The sequence below is a fragment of the Lolium rigidum genome, chromosome 1 (assembly GCF_022539505.1).
Source record: "Lolium rigidum isolate FL_2022 chromosome 1, APGP_CSIRO_Lrig_0.1, whole genome shotgun sequence".
Taxonomy (NCBI): domain Eukaryota; kingdom Viridiplantae; phylum Streptophyta; class Magnoliopsida; order Poales; family Poaceae; genus Lolium; species Lolium rigidum.
Window position 1 is genome coordinate 260,757,288 of NC_061508.1, and position 26,662 is coordinate 260,783,949.

The following is a 26,662-nucleotide window of genomic DNA, read 5'->3' on the forward strand; positions in this document are numbered from 1 at the left end:
GAGGTACCGCACCGCCTTGGTCCGTGTCCTAGAGCCGTCCAGGAGCTGGCTATCGCGCATGTAGTAGGGATCCGCTACCGCGATGTGGCGGGGTCTCTCTCTATTGATCTTCATCTGAAGATTGATCGCGTATAGGCGGACCAAGTTATAGTCGAGCCGTTTCGAGTGAAATAGATTGAAGACGTCCTCGAACGCTATGAAGAAGATATCCGCGGGGTCTTCATTGACGAAGTTCTGGTCGGACGGCACCTTGACCGAGAACACCGGGTAATTTGGATCCTTTTCTTTAAGAAGGACGCTCTCTTGATAATGAATAGAGTGCTGCAAAGGGAGCATTTGTCCACTTGCGAGGTGTTCCATGTCCGGAGGCAGTATAGGTTTACCAGCTTCATGACACCGGGGCAAGCCATCCGGGTAGGTGGTACCATGTCGTCGGCCCGGATCCTCTTAGGAGCAGTGCTGGCTCGAAGATGCGCCCCTTCTTGGCTCCTCTCTTCCTTCCCTTCTTCACCTGACCTACTGGGGGTGCTTGTGGTGCCGATGGTGGTGCTTCGGGTGCTGGTGGTGCTTCCGAGGTTGCTCGGGGTTGATTTGGGTGGCTCCCCGATGATCGTCTTACGCAGCGTGTTAGGGCTGAAAACGGTAGCAGGCTTGACTTGAGCTGGATTGCCAGCCTCCGGAGGAGTGTCTTGAGAAAGACCCGTGAAGGCCCGGCGCTGCTTCGTGACTGTAGGGGGACGAGTAAGTTGATCGCCGTGTGTGCGGAAGGCTTGTTCATCCATAGGAGGCATGTACATATCTTGGCTGCAGGCGCCAGTGTTGATGTAGGCATCGATGTCATCATCATCATCTACATCGTTGCCATCAAGTGGCGCCATGTCCTGGACCTTAGGTGGTGGCGGTTGCGATGCCGCCGCTTGGCGTACCGTGCGTCTAGTAGACGGTCGTTGCGGTAGCGCTCCCAACAACCTGTTTGTGGCGTCTGGTGGTGACGGCGATTGTCGGTTCCTTCCGGGTGGCGGCGGCGACCGCCGGTTCCGTCAGGGTAGTGGGGGCGGCGACCGCCGTTTCCATAAGGGTGTCGTCGGCGCGGGCGATCTTGGGCCGGATGATAGGGGAGGTGGCGCCGGTGCTTTTCTTACCACTCGGAGACCCCCCGCACGAATCTGGTTCTTCGGCCATGTCATAAGCCATGAGGTGCAATCCCCAAGGGGCAAAACGTCGCCTTCGTCTCGTGCCCGGAGGTTGAAAGGGGGGGATGGCGTAGCGGTACTCCGGCACTACCATTACCAACTTGACCTTCGCCACGTCTTTCGCCAATGTAGTGCCGTGCATAACGCGGGAAGCCATGACATAGCCGCTAGCAACTTCCACCAACTTGCCGCCGGCTCCACCGTTTGCGTAAGTATGCATTGTTCATCCCGAGTCGTGGGCGCCATGTTGGGCATCGTGAGATGGCAGTCACGAAAGGCATATATAGTTAAAGAAGATGACGCGAAGGAGTAACTAATGAGTTTACCTCCTTGATGGCGTCGATCTCGGCTACCGTCGATACAAGGGCGGCGGTTGGGGGCGTCGATGCGACCGGCTGGAGCTGCGGCGGCGGTTGGAGCTGCGGCGGCGTTCGGTGGAGCCCCGACGCCGGCGGTCGGGTGGAGCGGCACCGTCGGCGACACGTGGAAGCTTGAGTTGCTGCCGCTAATGCTGGGCACATGTATCGGCCCCACTTGACCTCCCGCATTCCAAGCAGCTAACCCCTCCATCAACCCAGGGGGGATGATCTCGCCGGATCTTCTCGTCCAATAACTTGTTCATCATCTCCGTGTTCTCCAGAGGCTTTTCGGCCACCAGCTTCTCTAGTGACTCCACCTTCTTCTTCAGCTCCTGAACCTCGGATTTATCCTTTGCCGATGACCTCCTCTCCAGCTTTTCGTCTTGGCATCCGATCCGTAGTACTCGGATAGCTTCATACTTGTGCCAAAGCCGGACACACGGCCACCCGACGTCGGTGGCTTGTCTAGCTCCCTCTCCTTGTATTTGTTCATCGCCATGTTGAAAGGCGTGTCCCACGGTTCCGTCGACCCCTGGGACGACGGGCCAGCCTTCGTCAACTCTTCATCCTTCAGACAAAGGAACTTAAGGTTAGCCCATTTGGCTTCATTGCCTAATAAGATGAGCGAAATAATATAGAACTATCCTTACCAGGTACTTCTCGAAATCCTTCACGTCTTCGTGATCCGTAATAAATTCCCCCGTCTCCCAGTCTAAGTAGTAGCGGGACCGGACAAAGTTCCTAGCCTCGTTCATCCCGGATTTTGTGCCAGGGGTTTTCTTTCCCCAGACGTACCATCTCGGCATCCTCCTTGTCCCAAGTGGGCTGTTTTCCTCGGTAACCGCCGCTTCCGCAATGGTGGGTCCCTAAGTTCAAATCCCGCATTTTCTTCCCCCAGGCGGTCCATTTTTAACATCGTCACTCTCTAAGTAAGACTTGAATGCATTAAAGTCTTGTAAGGAGAGCGACGGTTCTTTGGTACTTATCCTCTCCCAGCCTTTCACCGGCGTCGATCTTTTTCTTCAGCCGGTTCTTCCAGCTCGCTCAAGGCGGTGCTCATCTTCGTGAGAGCTAAAGAGTCCACCTTCTTATTGAACGGCTCCGGGAACGTGTATCGTTGGTGAAGCTTCCGGAGGAGGGATTGGACGATAGCCTCGTTCTCCTTGCTTCGAGGTCATGAGTTAGGATCGGCACGGTTTCACGGACGATGCACCCTAGTTGCATGCCGTACCCTTTGGCAACCCACGAAGGCTCCATCGGTAGGCCACTTTGCGGAGACTACCGTGACAACATCGGTGACGTTGGCGAGCACTTGCGGCCTCCGATCCCTCCTTGGCCTCCTCGCCGTCCTCTTCTTCTTACCCTCCCGAGGGTTGCCGCCGCTATCACCTTCCGTGCGGTTGGCCGCATTCTCTTCACCCGGCCGTCTCTTCACCGGTCCGGGCGGCGTCGTCCCAGGTATCGTCATCGTCGCCGGTGTCGGCGGCGGCCCCCCGGCCCTCTCCCTCGGAGGCAGTGTCCCGGCCCTCTTCCTCATCGTCGGGCGACTCGGCGGCGGCCTTCCGGGGCTGCTCGTAGCCCTCCCAGAAGTCCTTGTTGGCCTCTCTCGCTTCTTCGTTCTGGCTCCTGGGCTTAGAAGTGTTGCCCGACATGTTTATTTTTGCACTTCATTAAAAAGAGGCAACAAGTTAGTACAAAAGTCAACCAAAAAATTCGGCATGACCTTTGCTATTTTTTCTACGTAGGAGTGCCCATTTCTCAACCGAAACGGAAGTTAATCAACGCTTCGGGAGAAATGGGCAACTCAATGAAATCCCCGCAAAACCCGGAGCCCACATTCATCACCATATTCACAGATTCTAACCATGTTCATCATCATACAAAATTGTATCCAAATACTACTACATCAAAACCTGGAGCTACAACTACATCAAAACCTAGAGCATCAAAAACCCGAAGCATCAAAACCTAGAGCATCTACAACAAAACCTGGAGCATCAAAAACCCGAAGCATCAAACCCTCGGAGCTACAACTACATCAAAATCTGAAGCATCAAAACCTCGAAGCATACAACTACATCAAAACCCGGAGCATCAAAACCTGGAGCATTACACTTATACTTACAGTAGCACTAACCACTTATACTTACAGTAGCACTAACCAAAGTAGCATCATTAGCTTGAACCAAGAATTGCTAACAAATCCTAGCTAGCAAGTAGCTAGCAATAAAGAACATCAACATATAAAATTCCGGAGATAATTAAATAGCAGAAGCTTGAGCATCATATGGAAATGCTAGTGACTTACAGTAGCATTTCATGTACTAGTAGCATTATTATCTTGAAACCCCAAGCAGTAATTCAAAATCAACAAATCCTAGGCAGTAGCATTTCATTTTATTAACCCAAGCATTTTCATTTTCTAAACCTAAATTTTCTACTGCCAACAAATCCTAGCATCAATTCAAAATCAACTAGGCAAGTAGCATTTCATTTTATTAAAAAACCTACTGCATTGTATTGAAAAACCTACTGCATTGTTCATTTTATTGAACCATTAGCTCTACTGCAAGCAATGAATTTAAAAAAACAGCAAGCAATGAATTAAAAAAATAGCAAGAACTTTATTAGCTCTAGTGCAAGCAATGAATTAAAAAAAACAGCAACCAATGAATTACAAAAATAGCAAGAACTTTATTAGCTCTAGTGCAAGCAATGAATTAAAAAAAACAGCAACCAATGAATTACAAAAATAGCAAGAACTTTATTAGCTCTAGTGCAAGCAATGAATTAAAAAAACAGCAACCAATGAATTAAAAAAATAGCAAGCAATAAATTAAATAGCATTTGACTCGCATCATTTGCATTTACATTTAAACCAAGTAGCATCATTTGCATGAACAAGAGAACCTAAATCAATTTCTAGCTTGTACATTTCATCATTTCATCATAGCATCATAGCATCATTTCATCATTTCCATTTAAACCAAGTAGCATCATTAGCTTTCACCAAGAATTGCTAACAAATCCTAGCAGTAGCATTGGAGTCATTATTCTATTTCATGAATGCTTGTTCAATGGAGATGTAGTGTCTGGCCTACATGATACACTACTAAGTATTATTGGCCTACACACGTTGGTACCATTATGTGTTCTCATTGTAGCTTGAACTTGGTTTCTGCCATTTTGGATGTAATGTGCCTGGTCTGATTTTGCTGAATGCAACCATTTGCCATTGATTTTGGCTACCTCATTGAATTTGTAAATTTAATATATTTATATTTGTAACATGCTAGTTTTTCTGGTGCTTTCATGATTTGGGGTGCAATTGTAGTTTAACTAAGTTTCATTATTCACACGTAGTGGATCTAACCCGAGGGACCTGTCTCATTGTAGTTGCACTTCATTCAGTGCTATATTTTTTCTCCTATTCATAATACATTATGTCAAGGGTGTTGTTTCATTTGATTTGTAAAAAACCATGATGCATTACTATGTAACTTGCAATTTTGCAAAATAATAGAAAGAATATAATGCCATAACCAAGAAATTAGCTACTGTTAGGATCATGGCAATTCTTTGATGGCTTGGATGGCTTGGATCATGGCAATGCAAACAACAAGAACATGAGAGGGGGACAAGGGAGTGGGGAGGGGGAGAGGGAGTGGGGAGGGGGAGAGGGACTCGATCTCACCGAACGGCGGTGGCAGGGCGCGGTGGTGATGGCGGGGCGCGGTGGCCCTCCTCCTCGATCTGCGGGGCGGCTCGGGCTTGAGCGTCCTGCTCGGCGGTGGCGTGGCGGTCCTCCTCCTCCTCCTCTGCGGCGGCGGCTCGGGCTCGCGCGTCCTCCTCCTCGATCCGCGGTGGCGGCTCGGGCTTGGGCGTCCTGCTCGGCGGTGGCGTGGCCGTCCTCCTCCTCCTCCTCCTCCTCGGCGGCAGCAGCGCTAGGTGGCGGCGCTTGGCGGTGGTGGTGGTTGCAGTGGCGCTAGGGTTGTCGGGGAAGAAACTGCTGTTGTGAGTGGGGAAGAAAGGGTCGATCGAGTTATTTCACCAAGTGTCTAAATTCTGTGGCGCACCCCTCCATGTGCGCCACAGAATTAAGCATTCTGTGGCGCATCAGCTCTGACATGCGCCACGAATCCCCACTTCCGTGGCGCACCTAAAGGGGCGTGCGCCACGAATTTAGACACTTAGCAAAACAAAATGGTTTACCGCTGTGTACCGACAGGCTACTTAGCACTAGCCCAGTGGTTAAGGTCAATGTTAGCCCATTAGTAGCCAGTGTTCGAACCCTGGCTGCCACACAATTTTTCTTCCTTTTTTTCATATTTTAGTTACATTTCAATAAATAACACAACATTATTTAGTAATTAGTAGAGTATTATAAATTAATTGTCTCATACAAACATGTACGTTCTTGTTTCTCTCACACACACATGGATGTACTTGTCTAACACACACTCACACACATGTGATAGACCAAAAAAAGATCTTCTTCGTCCCGGCTTCGAGCTCTAGCTAGCGTCTCTTCGCAATCTTCTTGCCCTTTCGGTTGTTGGCGGTTGAATACTTTATGCCGGCCACCTTGAGATTTCTTCGCGTGAACGGACAACCTTTAGAGGGTAGGGAGGTCTTCCTTCTTACTTTACTAGTAGTAGGCATGTCGAAGTGCTCGTCGAATTCCTCCTCAATCTTCGGGTCACCGTTCTTGTCCAAGTCTTCCTCGTTGGCGTCTCCTTGCATTCCTATGATGCTCCTCTTGCCCCTCCTCACGACAACACGGCTAGGCCTCGACGGATCGGTGATGAAGAAGCATTGGTCAACTTGGCTACCGAGTACCCATGGCTCATTTTTCGCGGATGCGTTCTTCGATTTTGCATCGGGTATAACCATGGTTGTGAAATATCGGCCTTCTTTTCGACCTTCTTGGCCCATCTCGACACGAAACATTGGCACCGTCTCTCCACAGTAATTGAGCTCCCATATCTCCTCGATCCTTCCAAAAATCTTTCCTTGACATTAGTCTCGTCATCGGCGTATGACAACGATAGTTACTCCCGAGTTTTGATTTTCACTATTTCTATCCTTTTCCTCGGTGTAGAATCTGTAACCGTTGATGTCGTACCCTCGATAGGTCCTTACGTTATGCCCGGGTCCCCGTGATAAGGTGTATATGAGTTTTTCATCTTCGGTAGAAGGCCTTTTCTCTCGTGCTTCAAGCAGTTGAGTTTGCTTGAACCAACGCGTGAAGCTGGAGTTGTGCTTTTTGGTTACGTCTCCCATCTTCCTCGGCCGGCCCATATCGATGTAATTCTGCTCGACCATGCTTTTGTGCTCTTGCACGAAAGGTTCGATCAGTTTTAAGTGTTGTAGCGCGACCCGGTGAGCCCTGTCAAAGTCGTCGCGTCTATTGTCAATGCCGACATGGACCGAGCGGTAGCCCTCGCGGTGACCGACTCCAGCCGAGCCTCCCGAGGTGTGTCCCGGGGGTAGACCAACATGATCCTCGTCGTCCTCGGTGCTTAGATAATTCCGGCGGAAGGAGATGCACTCGTAGGTTAGAAACCCCTTGGCCATGCTTACGTCCGGACGGGCCCTATTGCGAACGTATCCTTTCATGACACCGTTCGCCTTTCGAAAGGCATCATGTTGTGGAGGAACGTTGGGCCGAGCCGCTTGATGTCTTCAACGACATGGAGAAGGAGATGGACGCATATATCACGTAATGCAGGCGGGAAGTAAATCTCGAGCTCACATAGTATCACCACGATCTCATCCCGTAGCATCTTGAGCTGCCTCACGCCGATCGACTTCCTGGTGATAACGTCAAAAAAGTTGCATAGGCCAAACAGCGTATCACGGACGTGCTTGTCCATTATGCCTCGGATCGCAACGGGAAGTATCTGCGTCATTAGCACGTGGCAATCGTGAGACTTCATCCCGGTGAACCTCTTCTTCGCTACGTCCAGATATCTGCTTATATTCCCCGAGCAACCGTGAGGAACTTTCACTCCTAGGAGGCACCTGAAAAACTGCTCGAGCTCCTCCGGACTCGTTGTGAAGCAGGCAGCGGGAAGCTGCACCACGTTCTTCTTAGCCCTTTTACGGAGACGTTGAGTCCCTTCCGTCTGATCATCATCATCATCATCATCGTCGAGTATCGGGGCTTGAAGATCTTTCCCGATGCCAAAATGTTTAAGATCGTATCTTGCTTTCGGTCCATCCTTGGACTTTTCTGAGTTGCAAAGAGTGCCAAGCAGACTCTCGGTAACGTTCTTCGTAATGTGCATGACATCGAGGCTGTGGGGCGTGTGGAGGACCTTCCAGTACTCCAAGTCGTGGAAAACAGACCTCGCTTTCCATACACCGAGCAGCGGCTCTGGCTTCGGTCGCTTCTTTCCGGCGCTGGGCACTCCTTCCAATTTTTCGAAGATCATCGATTTCTGCGCCGCTCCTCGGGCGTGGGGGTCCATCGGGCTCATCTTTACCATTGAACAGATCACCGCGTTTTCTCCACGGGTGATCCAAGCGAAGCCACCTTCGAGCACCTGGGTAGACGGTTTTCGAGGACCCGAGATCCCTTGGTAGTTGTAGATGCGGGGTATCGTCCATGCACTTCACACAGCCGTTGAATCCGTGGCCCACCTGGGCAGATACATATGCCTAACCAGGATAGTCCGTGACCGTCGTGATCAACGCGGCTCTCATATCGAAATAAGTTCTAGTGTAGGCGTCCCACGTACGGGGTGGCGTCTTCCACAACGTGTCTAACTCCTCTTTCAGCAGCCCGAGATACAAATGCATGTCGACACCTGGTTGTTTCGGCCCCCGAATGAGAATACTCGGGTGTATGTACCTTTGCTTGGTGCACAGCCACGGGGGTAGGTTGTAAGGCCATACAAACACGAGGCCAGGTGCTATGCGTGCTACTCGGGTTGCCGAACGGATTGAGTCCATCGGTGCTCATACCCAGCCTCGATGTTCCTTGCGTCGCCCCGAACCTAGGGAAGGCGATGTCCAATGCTTGCCACCGTCCAGCCGTCCGAAGGGTGTGTCAAGCATATAGCCCATCTCCGGATCTTCTTCGGGCTTCGCCTTTCCGCGTGCCATTGCATGAGCTTTGCTTCCTTAGGGTTCACGAAATACCGCTGCAGACGGGGAGTGATAGGAAAGTACCATACCACCTTTCGAGGTACCTTCTTGTTCCCAACCTTGTACCGTCCGTGGCCACACACCGGACATGTGGTTCTGTCCTTGTACTCGCACCTATAAATCACACAATCATTAATGCAGGCGTGGTATTTTTCGTGCGGTAGGTCAAGGGGACACACGACTTTCTTGGCCTCCTCGGTACTACTTGGCAATGTGTTCCCCTCCGGGAGACGATCGTGCCAGAATTTTAAGTTCTTGCTCGAAGCTGGAATCGGTCCACTTGTTCTGCGTCTTCATCTCGCAGGTAATCAAGCGTTACATGCAAGCGCGTATCCTGCGGACGACACCCAGGAAAGATCGGAGTCATCCCGTCTTTCTCCATTTGCGACAGCTTGGCTCTCTCTCTAGCTGCAACTCTATCGTTGCTCGTCTCCCGGAGGAGAAGATCTTGAACATGAGAGTCCCGCAAGGCCGAAATTAGTGGGGTCGCGCCGGAATCTTCTTCTTCATCATGATGATGTTCTCCGCCGGCATCTTCTTCTTCATGATGATCTTCTCCGCCGACTTCTTCTTCATGATGATAGTCCCCGTCGGCATGATGATAGTCTTCTTCATGATGATAGTCATCTCGCTCGACATGGTCTTCATGCGCACCATTTGATGGGGCCGGCCGCGCCTGGTTGTCTTGCATGAAACCGCGCCTCGGCGAGTGCTCCTCCAGTTGTCCGGAATCAGGGTTGATCCAGCGCTCGAGTTTGCATGATCGACACGGACATCTTATCTGGCGCCTATTGTTCCGAATCATGTCCTCCTTCGCGTCTATCTTGTATCTAGAGATTCGAGCGGAACTCATCGAGAGGACCATGCTTGCCTCGCAAATGGTATACATAGAACAGGAAATTAGAACCGCACCAAATGCACACACATGCATGGGCCGTACCTCTCCTCAAGGTATTACATGGAGCGGAAAAATTCGGCATGACCTCTCCTCAAAGTAGGACATATGGGTAGTGCAAAACTTGCCGAAACGGAAATGAATCAACATTTCGGCAAACATCCATGCACCACACCGGCACACACAAGCGCTTCACCCGCAACAAGCATCCATACACACGACGGCCACACAAGATCTACAAGCATATGCATGTCTCCTCCAAGCATATGTATGTCTCCTCCAACTACTCACCTTCTAGATTCGATACCGAGACGAGACCGCGATCGATGAGTTCGAGAGGAGGAGAGAGTATGGAGAGCCTTCTCCTCAACTCCAATTAAGTATCAACCAAAGTAAGTGCAATAAATACCCAAGCAAGTGAAAAGTAGAGTCAAAATGGTATGAGAGAGAAGGGGGGACGAGCTAGATGGAGGAAGAAGAATGGCTTGTGTAGTGTGGTAGGTGGGAGGTTGGCTCACTTTTCTATATCTGGTTCGCTAATTCTGTGGCGCACCTGAACAAATGCGCCACAGAATACCTTATTTCTGTGGCGCACGAGCCAAGCTGCGCCACAGAATAGCTTATTTTTGTGGCGCACTGTGGCCGTGCGCCACAGAATATCTTATTTTTGTGGCGCACTGTGGTACGTGCGCCATAGAAATAGTAAAACCAATGATTGGGGGTGTCAGCTGGTGGGGCCCACCAAGTTTTTGTGGCGCACGGTTCTTTGGTGCGCCACAAAATTAAGCTATTTTTGTGGCGCACCTTGCCTGGTGCGCCACAAAAAAAGTTTCTGTGGCGCATTTTTCGTGGTGCGCCACAGAACTAAGCTCCGCCTATAAGGGTTTTCCTACTAGTGGAATCATGAATCAAAAAGTACTTTGAAAGTAAATAAGCAAAATAATTGCAAGGTAAAAACATGGGATAGGTAAGACATTAAATAAAGTGTGATGGTGCCTTGCTCTTGTAGAGCTATGCACTTGGTGTTTAGCAAGGGTTAGCTTGCCTTGAGCAGGGTAGTTGTCAAAGTTCTCCTCTTCTTCCTGGGAGTAGGCTTCCTCCACTTGATACTCCTCGTTACTAGCGTCTATATACGAATACGAGGTATAAATACTAAACCAAGCTTACATGCTAGTCTAAAACACACCAAAGATTCACACACTAATCCTAGCATCATATTACTCATGGCATGGTGGATTAAATGGGTTGGTTATTAATTAAGAGAAATTAATTTCCTCTCATTATTCGTTTTCTTTAATTTGCTATTTAGATCTTTAGAGAAAATAATTTCCTCTCATTAATTCTTATTAAGATTTAATCTCCTCATATAATAATCAGGTATGAAATATAGGTTGACCAAGGTCAACATTCCATATCTATTATATGTGGGTATAATTTAATTGAAGTGTTACACTTCACATAATTTAAGACTAACCATTAAAGGATTTAAAATCTCTAGGTAATATTAATCAGAGGTTCATTAGCCTAGGGTCATTTCCTCTGGTTATATTACTTAGGATCAAGATTTAAATGAGAGGGTAGCTCTCATACTAGTTATAGAATTTGAATTCCACAATTTAATTGCACTAGAATTGACTACATAGCCATTAATTTGATCTAGTCCATGATCATACAAACAACCTGTCCATATTACTGCATAATAAATTAGAGGACATCATTTGTGATTTATTAGAGTTGGAATCAATTCAAAATCAATTATGGTTAAAATTTTAATAAAGTTTCAATTTGTAAAAGTCCCTGTCTTGTTATTTTTCTCAGATTAATTCTACTTTGAATTTGGAGATGGGACCAGTGGCATTACTTAGATAATTTCCTTAGCTTTCCAACGGTATAAAATTTGTTAAATTTGGATTGGTAGATTTCAAACTATTCAAAATTTACAAAGTCATCTGCAGGACATTTGAATAATTATTAAACCTATTTTTGAATTCGTGGGCTAGGCGGGAAATGTTACTGGGCCGAAACAGAAATTAAAAACACAGCGCAGCCCAACAAGCATCTGGTGCGCTTGGGCCGCCCTGACGAGGTGGGGGCCACCCGTCAGTGGCTTTTAAACCAGCGAAGCGGTACGCAGGATATGAACCGTAGGATTAGAACATGATCGAGCGGTCGGTGATCGTCGTCGTCTCCGACGAGCGACGGGCTCACTGGTGGCGAGCCTAGGGGGTGGGAGGACCTACCGGCGTTCCCACGGGGTTCTGGTGAGTGCGAGGCGGCGTTGTCGACGGCGAGGAAGCGTCTGGTAGCAGTGGCGAGGCTTGGGGCGGCGTGGATCAACGGCGTCGATGTCCTGGCTCCGGCGGCTCCGATCTTGCAATTGAGGCGCCTCCGGCAGTAATTGGACGAGCTACGGTGGTGAGGAGGATCAGGGATGAGAGGGGAGTTGAATGGTGTGAAGAGAGCGTGCTGGGAGTGGCTCTATTTATAGGGTCGAGGGGTGCCGCGGGGTTCTGTGAAGAGGCAAGCATGGCGCGGCGTCTCCGGCGATCGAAGGGGCAAGTGAAGGACGGCTATGGCTAGGCATCGTCCTGGCGATGCTCAACGTGTAGCGGCGCAGAGAAAAGGGCGACGGGATCGCTCACGAGCTTGCAGGGAGTGCGGCAGAGCGTGCGGCAAGATTCGGGTGAGGACGACGGCGACGGAGCAGGGGCAGGCTAGGGATGTTGTCTGGCGTGTAGAGGGCGGGGAGGCGATGCTCGACGCAGAGCTAGCTTGTGCAGGGGTGGCGTAGGATGCTCGAGCGCGTGGCGTCCTGGCGCGGCCAGAGCGCGGTCACCGCGTGCACGGGCGTGTACTGGCATGTTTTGGACGAGCTCGTTCCGGCCAATGCCGTGGCTTGGCGATGCTTGGCTATGTACTGTGAGGTTCCTTGAGCTGCAGAGAGGCTCCAGGACAAGGAGATGGGGCGAGATGGTGGCCAGAGAGAAAGTGAGGAGTGGTGGCCAAAGGTGGCCGGCATGGTACGGTGGTGAGCTCCTCTCTCCATCCTTCCACTTTAATCGGCCAGGGCAGGTACCAAACTTGATGCAGGGGATGCAGGAGGGTATAATGATCACAAGTTAAAGGGGTTTAGGCAAGAAACCAGAGGGTAATAGAGTGTAACACAAAAATGAAACTATGCCTGCCAAGTGTTCGATCATATGGCCGCATGAACATTTTTGATGAATTTTGGAAATATTTTTGGTACAACTCAATCATATAATTAATGTGTTGGAATGGTGGTGGTTGTGTTCAATTTGGAGTTGTTTTGCAAAGTTTCAAATTTGAGGTCATCTTCTCTTTGTTTCAACATCACTACTTGTCACATTCATACTGGTCAACCTAGTCAACTCTAGCAATGGTGGTCAACATGAAAGTTACTCACCTTTACATGGTCTTGGATGACATAGCATTGGTTGACCAAGTTTAGTTTAAGAATAGAGAAAACCAGAGGGGTAAAGTGGTGAAGAAAATAAAAGGAGGACATATGACCATTATCATATGTGTGAAGATTTTGAGATTTCCTTGGGTTTGATTCTTGTTTCTTTGATACAATTGTGTTTGTTTATCATATCTTAGTATTCTACAAGCAAGAGAGCAAGCAATTATGGCCTTTGATGAAGATTTGCAATATGGCCTAATGTGTATGTGAGTGAGAAGAGAGTTGTTTTCCATTTCTTCCATTTTTTCTCAAATGAGGGTTAGTTGATCTTGGTTTAGGGTTTAAGCACACTTGATCAACATACTAACACACATCATGGCAATTGCACAAAAGAAAATCACTCAATGCATGAAACTATATGTGGCACTATATGCATAGAAAAAGTTTTTGTTAATTGCAAACTTTGAGTTTGGGAAATTTTCTTTCTTGATTAATATTGTTGAAACTTGGGGTGTTACAGTTTGGTGATATGATATGACCATGATGTGATGATGATTATATTTGATGTATGAGATGTTCATTATTGTATTATGGAAACCGGCAGGAGCCTAATGGTTGTCTTTAAATTTGTTAAGACCTGCGTGTCTATTCATCATGTAACAGCTTTATTTCAAGTAGTTGTTATAGTAGCTATAAGTGATGGACAACCATGAAGCGGCGCCATGGACCTTGGTGCAATGCTGGTGATGATGGAGATCATGCTCGTGTGTTTTGGAGATGGAGATCAATAGCACAAGAAGAAAGGCCATATCATATCACATATTATGAATTGCATGTGATGTTAATCCTTTTTGCATCTTATCTTGCTTAGATCGCGACGGTAGCATTATAAGATGATCCCTCACATTAATATCAAGATAGTAAAGTGTTCTCCCCTCGTATGCACCGTTGCTACAGTTCGTCGTTTTGAAGCATCTCGTGATGATCGGATGTGATAGATTCTACGTTCACATACAACGGGTGTAAGCCATGTTGCACATGCGGAAACACTTGGGTTTGCTTGAGGAGCCTAGCATGTAAATACATGGCCTCGGAACACAAGAAACCGAAAGGTTGAACAAGAGTCATATGGATGATATGATCAACATGTTGATGTTCACCATTGAAGCTACATCATCTCACGTGATGATCGGTTTTGGTGTAGTGGATATGGATCGTGTACCACTAAGCAACTATGAGGGATGTTGTGTTAAGTGGGAGTTCATTAGTAATTAGATTAAAACATGAACTAATTATCATAAACATAGTCTGAATAGTATTTTGGATTAAATTTGTAGAATTGGCATCCGTTATCTACCATGCGCTAGTCTTGTAATTGAGATAGAAATACTGTTAAGTCTGACAAGAAACTTTACGGACTGGTACCGTATTGTTAAAGAATCAAGAAATGATAAGTCCTATTGTAAACTTTTAGTAAACCTCATATTTCTGATTCAAAGAGCAATGGTTTCAATTAGTACCTAAAGTCATCTTGTCTCCGTGAAACTTGAAGTTGAAATCCGTTTGAAAAGTAAGGAGCTGAAAATTTTGTTTTCAGAAATAAGTGAGGTATGAGATATATGTGATATATCAGATCTTATTGCAATATGATAGAATATAATCTAGTGAGACTACATAAACTCATAATTTTTATGGGAATGTACGAAGGTTGAAGATGCCAGGCGTCCCAATCCTCCAACTAGTTGGGCACTTACGATATTCGCACATCCATGAAGTGATCGTCCTTAGTATGCACCATTTCTAAGACTCATCGTTTCGAAAGCATCACGTGATGATCGGGTGTTATAGATTCTACTTGTGCATACAACGGGTGCAAGCCAGATTTGCACATACGAGTACTAAGGTTAAACTTTACGAGCCTAGCATGTACAGACATGGTCTCGGAAAGTCGTCATGATTTGATGGATAAAATTATGAGTGAAATTGTTCATCACATTACAAAGTTACTAATAGTGAAATCCCAAACACTTGTCATATGATGAACAACTTCAAAGTAAGAACCTCAAGGTTATTGGTATTTGACCAACAAACCTAGAAGTTATTGATGTTGAAGTGTTTTTCTGAATAATGAGGAAAGCTAAAAGAGAAACTACAAAAGATTTTTGGCAGAAAGAAAGAAAAGACTAGAAAGTCTAGCTCAGGTGTATATAGATGATGTACATGTTATGAATGTATTCCTAGTTTGGTCACACAATGAAATTCTTGGGTATTTGTACCATATTGATTGGTATGAAGTGTCATACAAAACAACGCAATACAAGAATACAATGGCCTAAGTGACTGACAAGGAATATGATAGGAATGCACGTCTGGAACAAAAAATAAAGTGTTATTATGTTCGTCATTGGCATTCTATCTAGCCCTTCAGATTTATAATAAAGAACTTCATAATTGTTGTTTTGTTCTGGTCAAATGAAAACAATGAGTTGTTCAAATTATGATAGTATTCCATGTACGATGGATAAGTTATTATAAGTCTTAATGGTGAAACACACATGCATAACACTGACGCTAAAATGCCTTAAGGCAAATGATTTGAATTCCACTTATTTGTGGAACCGCCATTTAGGTCATGTTAGAAAGGAACGTATGAAGAAACTCCATGAAAATGGGTTTTTGGAGTCATTTGATTTTTGAATCGTTTGGCGCTTGCAAATCTCTTCTAAAGAGAATGACTGAAATACCGTCCATAGGCCAAGAGTTGAACGGGAAACTAACTTAGTGGAAACATACATAATGATGTATGTGGTTCACTGGGCATAGTTGTGTGCGGGATTCTTCTACTTCATGAAAACTTCCAACAATGAATTGAATATATATATATATATATATATGTGGATATATTCGATAAGGAAGAAGTTTGAAACATTTGAATGGATTCAAATAAATTTCAGCATGAAGTGGAAATCATCGTAATAGAAAAGTCAAATATCTATGATTGGATCATGGTGGAAATATTTGAATTACGAGTTTTAGCGAACATCTAAGAGAGTTATGAAATTGTTCTACAACCTCACGTTTCTTGGAGTATCATAGTGATGATGGAGTGTCCGAGAGACGTATCCAAATCTGTTGGATTGATTATGAGATAAAATAAAATGATGCCATTATATTTTTGTGGATTATGCTTTAGAAACTACCGCTTTTACACTAAATAGAGCGTCATCATAATCCGTTGAAATGACACCATATGAGTTATGGCATGGGTATAAACCCTAATAGTCCTTTCTTAAATTTTGGTATGCATAGCATATGTAAATAAGTTTACAACCAAAATCGGATGAATGTCTTTGTTGGTTATCCCAAAGAATTGATTGGGAATTCTTTCCACTATGAAGTCAAAGACAAAAGTGTTTGTCGATGTTTCTTACTTATTTCCAAAAAATTGTTTTCTAGCGAAATATTTGAGTGGGAGGACAATGGAACTTGATAAGGTTTATGAACATGACGTGATGATCAGAGTAGTGCAGCATCGGAAATGGTTCCGGAAGCGGCCACGACAATCATGGCTCCCATGTCTACAAAGTGTTATAGTCATGAAGATCAAAGTACCTATTGAACCTTGTAGATATGGTTTACTTTGTGATCAAATAAATGATTTGTGGACAAAGGATTGATTTTGAATAATGAAAACCAACTACATACAAAGAAGTCATGATGGGCCCTGACTCCGTTAAAATGGCTATGCGCCATGAAATCCAAGATAGGTGAATACTTTTTGAAAAGTAAATGGATCTATAAAATTGATGGACTTGGATGGAATATCCTTGAAGAAACTCGACTTGTCGAAAAGTTGTTTACGACAAAGTTCAAAGAGTTGACTACGATAAGATTAGATCTTCCGTAGCGATGCTTGTAGTATGTATGGATTATTCTAGTAATCGCTACATATTTCTTTTATGAGATATGGTAGTAGGATGGCAGAAATACATTCCTTACCAGAAGTGTGTATGAACGATGTATACTAGATACAAACCAAAGAGTTTTGCTAGTCCGTGGAATACTAGATAGGTATACAAACTTCAACTGGATGAAGTGAGTATTGCGGAGTTGGAATCTTCACCGGATGAAATAGTCAAAGAGGTTTTGATTCCATCAGAAACGATGAAGATGCTTGCATTTGCAAGAAATTAAGTGGGAGCGCTGAGACATAGTTATAATATTATATGTGAATGACATATCATTGATTATAAATGATGTAATTATATATTTAATCTGATTAAAAGGTTTCATTGAGAATTAACTTCAATGAAAGGATATGGACTGAAACATATTTAGTGTCAAGATCTATGAGGATAGATTGAAACACATAATAAGTTTAAGTCAAAGTACATAGAATGGATATTGAAGTACTTCAATATAAAAATATTAAGAAGGTGTTCTTTTCATGTGAAGGTTTAACAAGACTTGAGTGTATTCGACACTCGATAAGTAAAAACACATGAGTGATTTTAGATCACGAATAATATGTACAAAATCAGATGCCATGTGCTCTAAAGTGTTACAAGCATATATACTAGAATGATTCATGTAATGATCATTGGACAACAGTAAGAATATCCATGAGTGCTTTAGAAGAACCATGGATATATATATATAGTTTTTATATGGGGTAATGACAAACAAATCACTGTAAGGTGTTGTACTGATATTAGTTTGGTCACATATAAAAATAAAATTTCAATCTCAATTAGGCTAAGTGTTAAAAAAAAGGTAGCACAATGAGCTAGAAGAAGTCTATGCTAGATTTAGATGAGTTCTAAATATTGTGACGGATTCTACAAACGAAGGCAGAGTTTGTCATTGTTTTGACAATGACTGAGGATGTTAAGTCGAGGAGTTTTTTGAGAACTTGGTGTAGTTCCGATAGTGTCAGAACTTTGAAGCTATATTGTGTGTGACAATATTAGTGACTTATTTCGGACCGCGGAATTAAGGTTCCACCACGGGACTAAGCATATACAATTAATGCCGACTCATTTGGAAAATGATTCATGCGTAGAGACGCGAATGAATTTCAAAATACATACGTTTCTGAGCGTATCAGATCCGTTGACTAAAACCTCTCCCGTGAGCAAAACATGATAAAGCACCAGAAGGCCAAGGTGTTATATCTTTACAAATGTAAACTAGATTATTGACTCTAGTGCAAGTGGGAGACTGTTGGAGATATGCCCAAGAGGCAATAATAAATTAGTTATTGTTATATCTTAGTGTTCATGATAAATGTTTACATCCCATGCTCTAATTGTATTAACCGAAACATTGATACATGTGTATTATGTAAACAACAAGGAGTCCCTAGTAAGCCTCTTGTATAACTAGTTTGTTGATTAATAAATGATCATGGTTCCGTGATCATGAACATTGGATGTTGTTAATAACAAGGTTATGTCATTGGGTGAATGATATAATGGACATACACCCAAATAAGCGTAGCATAAGATCAAGTCATTAAGTTCAATTTGCTATAAGCTTTCGATACATAGTTGCCTAAGTCCTTCGACCATGAGATCATGTAAATCACTTACATCGGAAGGGTACTTTGATTACATCAAACGTCATTGCGTAAATGAGTGGTTATAAAGATGGGATTAAGTATTCGGAAAGTATGAGTTGAGGCATATGGATCAATAGTGGGATTTGTCCATCCTAATGACGGATAGATATACTATGTTCCCTCTCGGTGGAATGTCGTCTGATTAGCTTGCAAGCATATGATTGGATCATAAGAGATGACATACCACGGTACGAGTAAAGAGTACTTGTCGGTAACGAGGTTGAACAAGGTATGGAGATACCGATGATCGAACCTCGAACAAGTAAAATATCGCGTGACAAAGGGAATCGGCATCGTATGTACATGGTTCAATCGATCACTAAGTAATCATTGAATATGTGGGAGCCATTATGGATCTCTAGATCCCGCTATTGGTTATTGCTCGGAGAGGAATCTCGGCCATGTCTGCATAGTTCGCGAACCGTAGGGTGACGCGCTTAAGGTTCGATGTTGCATAAGTAGATTCGGAATATGAGATTGAGTCTGAAGTTTTTGTTTGGAGTCTCGGATGGAATCCAGGACATCACGAGGAGGTCCGGAATGGTCCGGAGAATAAGATTCATATAAGGGAAGTCATTTTCCGGGGTTCAGAAAAAGTCCGGTGTTTTGACCGGAGCTTCTAGAAGGTTCTAGAGGGCCGCCAGTGGGCCCACCACCCCGGGAGAGGCCATGTAGGCGCCACATGGCATGGTGGGGCCTGCCCACTATGACATGTGGGCCCAGGCCGGCCTACCCCTTAGAGATAAGATCTATCTCTTAATTTAAATGGTTTAAATCTAGAGATAAGATCTATCTCTAAAATAAAGTGTTTAAACGAAGAGATAAGGGGAAGGCTTGAGGGGGAAGAAAAGTCCCCCCCCTCATGCGCCGGCCAAGGAAGTGGTGGGCCCAGGGGGAACCCTAGGCCGACCCCTCCCCCTATATAAAGAGGGGAGGGGGTGGCCGGCCACACCATCAATCCTGAAACCTTAGCCGCCCCCTCTCTTCCTCCTCCATATACTGCGCAGGCTTAGGCGAAACCCTGCAGTAATTCTTCTCCACCACCACCACCACGCCGTCGTGCTGTTGGGATTCCGTGGAGATCTACCACACCTCCGCTGCCCGCTGGAACGGGGAGAGGAAGGGGCTTCATCGACACCGTACGCGCGACCGAGTACGAAAGTGCTGCCGGATTGCAGCACCGGGACGATCGTCTACACCAACAACGAGATCTAACCTCGTAGGCTTTGGAAATCTTCGAGGGTTAGTCTCATATCAATCTCATTGCTTGGATCTTGTAGATTAGATCTTGGGTATTCCATAGATTAGATCTTGGATTTATTCGTCTTTGCGGTAGTAAAATTTTTGTTTTCTATGCTACGAACCCCATCAGAACGCGCGAGGGAGGAGCGGGAGGCATGCGCGACAGGAGGAGATGTTCCAGCCGGCGCCAGGACCGGTCAACCGGCCGTACCGCCGGGCCGCCCGGTCTCAGGGCCGGTCCGACCGGCCCCCACGCCGGATTCATCTGGTTTCAACCGGGCCCTGAACTTGTGCCAGCCGGGCACTATCCAGTAAGCCTGGAAGGCCACCCGATCGCCACACGGCGCTAGGCCCGGTCCAGACCGGACCGCCCGGTCCCAGGCCCGGTCGACCGGATCCCAGACCAGACGAGTCCGACTCTGTCTCGACCAGATCTATTACGGGTCGGTTATTTTCGTACTTTTTCGACCTGAGGTCGTCCTGAACTCCTATATAAGTGCCCAGGACGCCCCCAAAGTTGCTTTAGACCACGTTTAAGATAAACCCTAGTTCATAGTTGTTTGCCTTGCAACTCTATTGAATCTTAACTCCATATTGAATCAATTTGGTGTTGAACCCCTGAAAAGTCTTGTGTGATCTGCTGTTCCATTGGGAATTAGAAGGTTGCAACTTACCGCTTTGTGGTCGGCGGCTACGTGCGCAAGTGTCTGGAGTTGCGAATATCTTGCAGGGTTGAGAGTTGTTGCATTGGCGATAGGGACCAATTGAGAGATCTCGTTGCGTCATACAAGTTATCATCCACTACATCGTCGTGTTCATCCGATGTGTTCATCCCGTGATCATCATCACCACTGTTGCTTACTGAGAAGATCGGGCCACCCCATATCAGATGCAGAGCAATATGACTTAGCTAACTACTTCGGTGTGGTGTGCTCTCCCAGTTCGCGACAGCTTGACACGCGCTGGCTGAGGTCGGCGGCAGCGGCGCTCCGGCACACAGCTCTGTATTCAGCCACACCGAGGACGAAGACTCCCCAAAATCGCTCCAAATCACGGCGACACAGCACCACCAGGAGCTAGCTTGCAGCGAGATCGCACCGGATCTTACCGCTCTGATACTATGTTGTTGTTTCTAGTTTCAGGAAACCAAGAACTCACAAAAACAGAGGATTTACAGGATGGGGAAATTTTACAGCCAAGAAGAAGACTCTGGAGCTCTCACAGTCTCACCTATACTACTCTACTTTCTATCTTTATCCCTTAACTGTTCTATTTTTACATTTTCACCCTTCAACAGTACCCACAACTCCGCCACCAAGAGAATAAAGAAAGCTTCACCGTCATTGGCATCGAAACACGGAGCTTTCGTCGGGAATAACTTTTACCCACCCCGGACATGGGTCTGCAGCCTGTCCCTGAACCCAGCCTTCAAAACACGATCTAGGACATGACATTGCCTATGCGCCGCCACCAGTTTGATTGTTGTGTGGTAAGGGGTCAGTCAACCAATTGTTTAGGGGTAAGGCTACGCTCTCTTTCTCGTTAAGAAAGTGGTTCATCCTAAGAGATCGGCATCATGCTAAGGACTGTGTTGTTTGGTTTATTTTCTGCTGTGAGAGACACATGTTTTGTTAGCAGTGTGAACGTTTTGCAAACTGAAGTGAACGGATTTGTGACAAGCCGCTTGAAGATTTTTTTCCCCGTGATTAGCGAAGAACATATTAATGGGCCAGACCATTATACATGGGCTATGCATAAGTTAGGCTGAAAGCATAATAGATACAAGTGATTTTTTCTGTAACCACATCCATCTCCATGGCTGCTGCATGGTGCGTAAGATCAGTTCAGGAATCCTTGTGTAATCCAAGTTTGAATCCGATTAGGTATCCAGTCGGACTTGTACTGGGACGACAGGGCGACAGGCCGGGTCTCCTTTACAAATACCTCCGCAGGCGACGACAGCAGAGCCAGCTCGCAACTCGCAAGAGAGAGACCCAAGCTAGAGAGACATGGAGAAGAAAGGATCAGCAATGTTGGGGCCCCACGCGCCGTCCGCAGCCACCGTAGCCGATGCCGGTGATGCGACAGAGCAGGTCCGGCAGGAAACAGAGGAGACGACGCCAGGGATGGCGTTCCTCACGGCGCTGTACGCGGAGGCGCTGCGCTACATCTACATGACGGAGGAGGACCTGGTGGAGTACTGGCAAGCGAGGAGGCTCCGCAAGTACGACCGGAACAAGGAGTGGCCAAAGCGCGCTGCGCCGCTGCCAGGATCGCCAGGGTCCACCCACCGCCCAAGGAGATGGAAGCGGAGATCGCCGAGTACATGAGGAGGAAGAGGCCCAGTAGATCGGTAGATGTAACTTCAATCTTCCACGATCGGATTCATCATTCGTGTAGAACGCAACCGGCAACTCCATTGCCATCTAAAGGATGATTTCAGGGCGACACTAAAATCGTTGGCAGCGGAACTTTGTGTGACATGTGTATGTTTCACGATCGATTTCACGTAGGGGTGCTTCTCGCCGGTGCGGGGTGGTGACCTTGGGATTCTCCCGCGGTACGAGGACGCCCGGGGCAGTAGCCTCGGGTTCGACGATGGAGGCGGTCTTCTTCTTCGCCGGAGGAGGTCGGCTAGTTGCTGGGGAGGCGGATCACAAGATCCCTCTACCCCGATGATGAAGATCTAGTCGACGACGAGCTAGCGGCGAAGGGCCTCCGGTGAACACCGAGCCTTGACTTCATTCTTGGCGGATGATGGCGGCGGCTATTGGCGTCGCTCCCTTGCGAAGACATCATCTTTGCTGGCCTCTCCGTTCGTTCTCGCCGAGTAGGGGACTTGCGGCTGTCGGTGAAAACCGTGCCATGATTGGCGGGCGATGGTGGCGTTAAGCGTCGCTTCCTTCTTGAAGGCATCGTCGTCGCAGTCCGCGGGTGCTCACTCATGCTGCTTTGGGAGAAACCCTAGATCCAGCCAGGATCGGACGATGACGGCGCACCCTGCGCCATGTTACCTCTTGGAGCATCGTTTTTGGAATAGCGGCTAGATGGAGGTGGTTTTTGTTGGAGTATTTTTCATCTACCACGTTGTCGTCGATGTTTCTCATTGGCGTGGAGCTGCGGGGTATTGAAGACGGGCGAGGATTGTTGGACGCGTGCAGGATGGTGGAGTTGTTTGGTGTTATGGTGACATCTACGGCGTGCCTGGCATGATCAATGCGTTGATCTCGCTTGGAGATGGGTTCGAGATAGATGGCGGTGCGAAATCTGTGATGTGTGCAATGGCGCACCCTTAGGGTTTTGCTTTTTGGATGATGTGTGTTGGTGTACCGTCAGGGAGTATGACCTTGTTCATGGTCCCCCCCTTCATCGTAGGTATAGCGAGTTCTCGCTAGGAAGGTGGCTTCGAGTTGATCCTTGTATTTCCCTTGTAAGGCATTGCGAATAATTTAATAAAGAAAAAATATGTGTACATCCTTTGGATGTAGAGGATGGGCCTATGCTCATTGATCGAAAAAAAAGCTTTCTGAATCGTTGAAAGGTAGTAATACTTACCTGGACCTGCAAATTGGTGACGGCTACCGATCATTCCCAGTCGAGTCTAATTGCAGATTGCTATCATAGGTACAGAGAAGAGAACTTTGCCAAACTCACAAACAGGCAAACCAACGGTCTAAGGCATGCAACACAGTAAACACTAGTAGAAAAACGTCCATTCGTACCGGTTCCAGAGGGGCATTCGTACCGGTTTTGCAACCGGTATAAAACTTCCGGCACTAAAGCCCCCCCCCCCTTTCGTACCGGTTGCTTACGAACCGGTATAAAAGGGGCCTCCACGTGGGCCACCAGGAGAGCTCAGGGCTAAGGATCTTTGGTACCGGTTGGTAATACGAACCGGTACCAAAGGTTCCCCCGCGGCAGGGAATTTGCCCAAATCTCTGCCGCGGCAGAGAATTGGCTTTTAGGGTTTTGGAGAGGTTTAGGGATATCGGTTTGTTTCATATCGCGTCGATGCACCAGAAACGCGTTTGGGTTTAGGTAGTACATGAAGATCAAGATGATGCATAGCAAGTTGGTGCATATAATATAACACACATGTTATTGCATAAGATCGCAAATTAAGTAGCACTATGCATGAAGATCGATCTTCATGCATAGTGGTGCTCTCCGAGGCGTACTCTATATATGTCTATTACATGTAGCATAGTGGTACTCTTCGAGTCAACTATATATGTAACATGTACATCTTCATTCATAGTGGTGCTCTGCGAGTGGTGGTATGACGTCCCGAAGGAAAAATCCCGCCAATTCCTCGCCTATTGCTATGAAGCGGTCATCGATTGAGAGCTTGTTCCGCTTTCTTGCCAACTATAAAAGAATAAGATACAAATGAATACATGAAACAACTATTACTGAAACTCAGCACAACTTATGATAACAAAACAAATTTGTGAAGATTATTTTTGTACCTCTTTATTTCTTTCATTATTCGTTCTCTCGTTGACAATTCTGCGGATGTACTCGCAAACGAAGAATCCACGGAGATCGGTCCCCGGAGGTTGTTGCGGGCATTTCTTTACAAGAATATAATTCAATCAAACAATAGTCAAGTATGATAATTAAAAGGTGTGTGGACCTAGGTAGTACTACTTACTTTCGCACGCCATCGCAGCTTCGGTGTCCATTCACGGGACGTATCTTCCTTGATGAAAGTTTGCCATACGCTGCTCGACAAAAGAAAATGCATAAAAGAGTCATCAATTAGTTCAAAGCAGGAAATTAACGAAACAAACCGATAAGAATTAAAATTACCTTCCGAGCATTAAAAAACAAGACACGTATAGATCCTTTTTTTTGCTTAGTGAGTCCAAGACTTCAACTTCTCCAATTTCCAAATTGATGACGAGAAGAATAAAGTGAAACCTACGCACGTTTCAATATGTAGTGTCATATATATAAGTCATTAGTTAAAATTTTGACATACGGTGAGCAAAATATAATGTGTTATAAGACAAGTAAGACTCACTCGAAGTTGTAAGGCCAAAGTATTAGCTTTTTGTCACGTTGTCGCTTCAAAAACCTTAGCAAAGTCTGCGGTGTATCCTTGTTATAGAGGGGATTCTCTATGGTTTTAACATGCATTGTGTTCGGGTCAATGAACGCAATGTCTGTGATATCGTCCCTTTTGAAACTTTTTCTCCGACATGTTTATTATTCCCTTTATATTCGACGAGAAGCCAGACGGGACCTTGATGCTACTCAGGACTTCAAAAAAGATCTCCTTCTCCTCTTTGGTAAGAGCATAGCTGGCAGGACCTTGATACTTCTCTCGGATTCAGAGTTGTTTCCTTCGTGGATACTTTGTCTGGTCCCGCCGTGCATCCGTGTATCTTTTGTCTTCCCATACACGCCCAAGAAGTTTAGCAGGTTCACGCAAAGATTTTTCGTCATGTGCATCACGTCGATTGCGGAGTGAACCTCTAAGAATTTCCGATAGGGTAGCTCCCAAAATATCGACTTCTTCTTCCACATGGGTACGTGTCCGTCAACATCATGCGGAACAGATTGTCCGCCGGGACCCTTTCCAAAGATCACTTTTAAATCCTTGACCATATCATATATAACTTCCCCATTAGGGCGGGTAGGCTTCGTTCGGTTATCCGCCTCACCTCCGAAATGCTTTCCTCTCTTTCTTACGTGATGTTGTTTTGGAAGAAATCGACGATGCCCCGGTACACATTCTTGTTTCCCAAATAATTACTATCAGTCTCACCTAAACAAGTGTGTGCATGCATTGTATCCCTTGTTTGACTGCCCCGAAATGTTACCAAGAGCAGGCCAATCATTGATGGTTACAAATAACAACGCTCGTAGGTTAAATTCCTTTTGTTCGTGCTCATCCCACACAGGTACACCTTCGTCACGCCACAACTCTAAAAGTTCTTCAACCAATGGCCTCGTGTACACATCAATGTCGTTGCCGGGTTGCTTCGGGCCCCGGATGAGCACTCGGCATCATAATGAACTTCCGCTTCATGCACAACCAAGGAGGAAGGTTATAGATACATAGAGTCACCGGCCGAGTGCTATGACTGGAGCTCGCTCCCCGAAAGGATTAAAGCCATCTGTACTTAGACCAAATCTTAAGTTCCTTGCGTCATCTGAAAATAACTTGAACTCTCTGTCGATTTTTCTCCACCGCGACCCGTCAGCGGGGTGTCTCAGCATCACATCTTTCTTACGGTCCTCTTTGTGCCATCGCAACAACTTGGCATGCTCTTTATTCCGGAACAAACGTTTCAACCGTGGTATTATAGGAGCATACCACATCACCTTCGCAGGAACCCTCTTCCTGGGGGTGGACTCACCCTCAACATCGCCAGGGTCATCTCGCCCGATCTTATACCTCAATGCACTACATACCGGGCATGCATTCAAATTCTCGTACTCCCCGCGGTAGAGGATGCGATCATTGATGCATGCATGTATCTTCTGCACCTCTAATCCTAGAGGGCAGACAACCTTCTTTGCTTCGTACGTGCTAGAGGGCAACACGTTCTCCCCCGGAAGCATCTTCTTTATTATTTTCAGCAACTTTTCAAATCCCTTGTCGAAGTACCATTCTCTCGCCTTCCACTCGCAGCAATTCCAGCGTGGTACCCAGCTTTTTCTCGACCATTTTCGCAATTTGGGTACAACAGTTTGTTGTGATCCTCTAACATTTTCTCCAACTTCAACCTCTCCTTTTCATTTCCGCAGTTCATCTTCGCATCAAGAATG